A 5,961-nucleotide genomic window follows, 5' to 3' on the forward strand; every position below is an offset into this window, starting at 1 on the left:
AGGCAGGTAGAGGGAGGCAGGCGGGCAGCCAGGTAGGCAGGCAGGCAGGCAGGCAAGCAGGCAGGTAGGCAGGTAGGCAGACAGACAGACAGATGATAGAGTATTACTCAGCCACGAGAAAGAAAGAAATCCTACCATTTGCAAAAACATGAGGAATGGGCCTTGAGGGTATTCTGCTCAGTGAAGTAAATCAGACAAACATTACATAGTGCCACTTATCTGTGAAATCCAAAACCGTCAGACTCAGAACCAGAGAGTAAAATGGTAGCTGCCAGAGAATTGGGAGATATTGGTCAGAGTATACACACTCCCAATTATAAGATGAACAAGTTCTACAGATCGGATGTACAGCATGGTGACTACTGTTAACAAATCTGTATTATATGCTGGGAAGTTGCTCAGACAGTAAGTCTTACCTACCACAGAAAATTATGTGAGGTGTTGGCAGTATTAGCTAACCCTACTGTGGTAATAATTTCACAACATATAAGTATATCAAACCATCACATTGTATGCCTCAAACTTACCCAATGTTATGTGTCAATTAAAATCTAAAAGTCACAGACTGAGATATTTAAAATATAACTATAACTCTTGGTCTGGGTTTCTCAATATTCACCCCCATTTTCCAGAACTGACACATGTACTAAATTCCAACTTCAGAAGAACCAGTGTCTGCAGGTTTCCTGGGAATACACCCATTTAAAAATAAAGAAATTCCACAGCTAAAACTAACAATGGCTTTGTCGAGGCTCCTGGGGTGGGAGACTGGCTCTGTGACCCAGGCGGTGACATTCCTGCAGAGGCCTGCCTTTCAGCTCCGCTCTGACACAGGCCTCACCCGTCACCCTCCCACAACCTACATGTGCACAGAGCCACTGCAGATCTAATGTCCAATTTTAGAAACTGGAGGGTTTGCAAAGCACACTGTGCAGTAGTCACAGTATCGGATATGGTGATTCTCAGTCACCTGTGGAGCAGCCAGTCTTTGATCTGGGGTGACATGTGCGCCCAGCAGCCACATTCCTAAGCTCTAGCTCCATTCTGACCACTGGCGAATGTTAAATTCATGCAAATTGAAACTGTACATTACTAGGAAAAATAAATCGTGCTACATCCCATAGTCAACGGTGGTAAATATCGGCTCCATGGCCTCACCAGCCAATGAACCAAACGGGACACAGTCCTCTTTCCCCTACCAGCAGCCCATGCGGTGCTGTACCCGCTGTCTCCAGACTGCTGGGATTAACACATGACACACCATCAGCATCATCTCATTTAAGAAAGACTATTTTAACACCAGAAGAGTGGGAATATTTGGCCACACACTGAAGGAGATTTCTTTACACTGAAGACATTTAGCTGTATAAAAACACTCCACTGAAGTTATTTTTTTCTTTCATCCTAGAAGTGGGTGAAAACTTCTTTGCTGCACTTGGGAACCACTGGTTGAGACCAATAAGTTACCGTCAGGGAAAAAAGTCTAATCAATAGAAAAGAGAGGCAACAATGGGGTGTTCTTAGGCCCAGTAAATTAGAAAGTGCTTTATTTCCCTTAAAGTTCCAGGAGTGGGAGAAGACAGGTATGTGTTTAACACTCCAGCTGAGCGTGGCCCTTCTATTTTTATGAGTCAGTCTGTCTTCCTTGGGAGAGATGTGGCCGTGCATTTCCATTCCTGTACTACAGGGGGATTCAGGAATTCTCTTCCTACTTAGTTTTCATGCACCTATTGGGTGTTACTGGGTAAAACACAGAGGCCGTCTTTCTATAAATACTAATGCCTCAACACAGAGAATTCCTCTGCACAGAGTTGCCTTGCTTTAAGATGACCCTGGCACATTCCTAACAAGACTACACCCGAGCAAAGTGATGCCATGCTGCCTGTAGGTTCTTTCAGACAGACAGTGTCCTGAGTAAGAACCAGCAGATCAGATGCTGAGCTCTGCGCCGTGAGCAAGTGTCCAGAACTGACCTTGAGTCAGCAGTGCTTTGTCGGGGAGGACGCAGAGCTGTGAGGACAACATGGCTGTCCTGGTGCATCCTGAGCTCAGATCAAAGGCACCTGCAGAGGTCCCAAGCCCATGACTGCCTCCGGCCACAGGGAGGCCGAGTGCTGCCCAGAATGCAGCGGCTGCTCGTTGAAAGCCTTTGATCCTTATCTGGAAGTTCTGCCAGCATGTGTCATATAATTGAGGCATGGCCTTTTATGACTGCAATTAAAACTTTTCAAATGCACTATATCATCTCCACCCCAGCTAAAAGTCCTGACCATTGTGTAAAAAGTTAGTGATTTGTCAGACACTGGTTGACTTTAGGGGCTGCTTGCTCCCGCACCCTCCTGCGTGAGATTTATCCTACTTTTTTCATTTACATCTCACCAAACAGCGTAATGGTCTGAAAGTTTGTTTAGTCCTCTGAGTTCCTTTATCACATAGAGATGGCAAACATTCTGTTGCTAACTTGAAGTGGCTCCAAGCAGCAAGACTGTGAGGATATTAAACCAGTAAAAGCTTATCAACTGATTCATTGATATGCTGTAAATTCCGGGCTTTTCATTTTGCTTTTGAGGGTGGCCCTAAGTCAACACATTAGTAAGCAATTTGCTGACATCAAGATGGATCACTCGGAGAGGCCTCCTGGGCAGTCAGAGTTCACCTGGGTACTGTTGTGAGCATACTTTTTTTTTTAAGGGTTCATCGGTACATTACTTGTAAATAACCAGAAATTGCTTTACCTATCAATAACCTGAACTCTTAATTACTTATCAAATATCTGAAATATGAGACTTAGAAGGAAAAATATATGAAGACAGTCATTCTTATTAAAATTGAAAATTTTATGCATTTTTCTATTTCTGAGTAATTAACAGTAGCCATTCGTTTAAAAACTAGCTCTCGTGTCTTTTTTTTCTTGGCTGGTTCTTGCTCTTCACTTGCTAAGGCATCGGACCCATGTACCCTAGAGGGAGTTAGTAAAGGAAGGTGGACCCTGAGCATGTGAGAATTTGACATTAAAGAAATATTTCATAAAAGCTACACTTAGGACATGGCTTTGAATGGGTTACAGTAGGTAGTCAATAAATATATGTTGATTTAACATCTTAAAATATGTCCCTTATGAACTTTCAAATACTTGAAACTATAAGAATAAAGACAGTCACACCAGTTCACATTCAGAAATCTGCCTTAAACATACACTAAAGGATTTCAGTACATTTATTAACAAGCTAATGTCAATGTTATGGTTATCAGCTAAACACTGATCTTTTATGGAACCTTGAAACTGACAGTAACTTTAAAATCACTGCACACAAACGTTGTTGTTTTTTAACCCCGGAAAGAAAACTGTCAGTCACCCCATCAGAATATGAGCACGGGGCATGTGTGTCCTCGTTTCTAACTACTGCAAATTTAAAGCCAAACTTTTACTGAATGCTAAGGGCCTCACCCAGATGAATGAGGTGATTCCCCAAATCTACGGAACTCACTGGAGCAGTGAGTACACACAGGAACAAGATAATGCATCCAGCCCTGACAGGTGGCAAAAGAAGGGGCCAGAGGTGCTCAGAGAGTTGAGAGCAGGGACGCACAGGCATGGAGTCATGGAAACAAGTGAGGGAAGGAGGCTGGCCAGTCCTGAAGATTCACGCAGGAAAGCAGTGAGGTGGGGAGGGGTGTTGGCGCGAGGCCCATAGACCCTCAGCCTCTAGAGCAGCGGTTCTCAACCTGTAGGTCACGACCCCTTTGGGGGTCGAACGACCCTTTCACAGGGGTCACCTGAGACCATCGGAAAACACATATATAATTACATATTGTTTACAGTAGCAAAATTACAGTTATGAAGTAGCAACGAAAATAATTTTATGGTTGGGGGTCACCACAACATGAGGAACTGTATTAAAGGGTCGCGGCAAGGAAGGTTGAGAACCACTGCTCTAGAGGGTATGCAAAGGAGAAGTTGGATAAGTGAAATGGGGGAGGGTGATGCCAGTGGTAATATGGGCATCAGGTGCACATCCTGCCGCACAGCCACCCTTCCCTGGACACACACCTGCTTGCCCCTCCCGCCTCCTGATTCTTGGTGCTCCCACCCCGCCTTCCTGCTATGTGGGAGCCCTATCGCTAAAGAAAAAGGTCCTGGTCACATGGTCCCGGGCTAGCACAGAGCCCACCCAAAGTAGCTCTGCGATTCCCAAACTGCTGACTCAACAACTTTAGGAACTGTTCCAGGTCTTCCAGTCACTCACTGTGCAAGCACTACATGATAAAGCTAAAATTATTTTATTTTTTAATGTATTTTTTTTTATTTCAGAGAGAAAGGGAGAGGGAGAGAGAAACATCAATGATGAAAGAGAATCATTGATCTGCTGCCTCCTACAGGCCCCACACTGGGGATTGAGCCCACAACCGTGCCCTAACCAGGAATCAAACTGTGACCTCCTAGTTCATAGGTCAACATTCAACCACTGAACCTTGCCGGCTAGGCTAATAGTCTTTAGCCACCATTACATATAAAGGAAATTATTATTTTTCTCGATGAAAAGCATATAATTGAGGATTAAATGATAATTTTTTTTATTGATTTCAGAGAGGAAGGGAGAGGGAAAGGGAGAGAGAGATAGAAACATCAATGATAAGAGGGAATCACTGTTTGGCTGCCTCCTGCACACCCCCTACTGCGGATCAAGCCCGCAACCCCGGGCATGTGCCCTCAACCAGAATCGAACCCAGGACCCTTCAGTCCACAGGCTGACACTCCATCTACTGAGCCAAACCAGCTAGGGCTAAATGAAAGTTTTTATTGCTTTGTTAGCAAGGGTGTGATAGGGTTTGTTATAAAAGCTGAGTGGACATGAACATGTAAGTTAAATCTAAGAAGTAGACAGCCTCCAGCGAGGACACCTGCTGGGCCTGCATTTCGCAGACTTTGGTCCTGAGTGAGGAACAGGCGTGGAGGCGAGGAGTTTTCCAGGTAGAGGGGGACATCAGATCTGTGAGGGACAGAGGCCAGCATGGCCAGGCCAGGGAAGGACAGCCTAGAGCAGCCATGGGCAAACTACGGATCCGGCCCATTTGAAATGAATAAAACTAAAAAGAAAAAAGACCGTACCCTTTTAAGTAATGATGTTTACTTTGAATTTATATTAGTTCACACGAACACTCCATCCATGCTTTTGTTACGGCCTCCGGTCCAGTTTAAGAACCCATGTGGCCCTCGAGTCAGAAAGTTTGCCCACCCCTGGGCTAGAGGGATGAGGCAAGGCGGCCTGGCAAGATGCAGTCCTGGCCCTGGGAGTGGCTGCTGAGACCAGAGGAGAGTGGAGGACACACCCGTGTCCAGAGAGGGGAAGTGACTAGTTGTGACAGAAGCTGTGAGAAGCTGAACTGCGTGAACCTGGGGGCTGGACTGCCAGCACTGTGGCAGGTTCCCCTGCACTGTGGGAGGTAACAGAGCCCTCACATCCCGGGCAGGTGGTGCCAGTGGGTGTCTGCGTGGAGGGGCAGGGCGCCAGGGGAGAGCAGCAGGTCTCTACCTGGTCCCTTAGGGTCTGGCTGAGAGAACGCAGGGGACACCATACTCAGTGAAAGCCACCCTGTTCAAAGTCTGTAGGAAAATGCCACTAAGGGCACTAAATGTGGAACTTCCTTCTGTGGCAGCCTCACTATGTCATGTTGTCACATGCTTTTTATTTGCAGCATCTACCGTGTGTCCCTCTTCTCCAGTGTCGTCATTTTCAGTTTGAGTGGCTACAGGGAAGGGATGTACCCAAGCAAGGACATGAGAGGGTTCCATCCATAACCAGAATTCAGAAGAAAAATAGGACATGGGGACAGTAGCTGTAGCTGGAAGCAGAAGAGCTAAGAATTTGCCAGATCAGAAGGCAATACAGACACAGATTAAGTAGCCCAAGGAACTCCAGTACAGTTTAGAGAAAAAGGAGGAGGGAAGGGGGGGGGGAG

General features: G+C 45.8%; 1 protein-coding gene and 1 pseudogene across 1 annotated transcript in view; both read left to right on the forward strand.

The window, feature by feature from the left end:
* The window catches only part of RNF32 (ring finger protein 32), a 24,397-nt gene that overhangs the window by 9,672 nt on the left and 8,764 nt on the right, over nucleotides 1–5,961 (forward strand). The gene's annotated exons all lie outside the window — the stretch shown is intronic.
* LOC102751527 overlaps nucleotides 1,149–5,961 on the forward strand; it is a 9,359-nt pseudogene continuing 4,546 nt past the window's right edge.

This window comes from Myotis davidii, unplaced genomic scaffold (genome assembly GCF_000327345.1).
Source record: "Myotis davidii unplaced genomic scaffold, ASM32734v1 scaffold823, whole genome shotgun sequence".
Classification (NCBI taxonomy): domain Eukaryota; kingdom Metazoa; phylum Chordata; class Mammalia; order Chiroptera; family Vespertilionidae; genus Myotis; species Myotis davidii.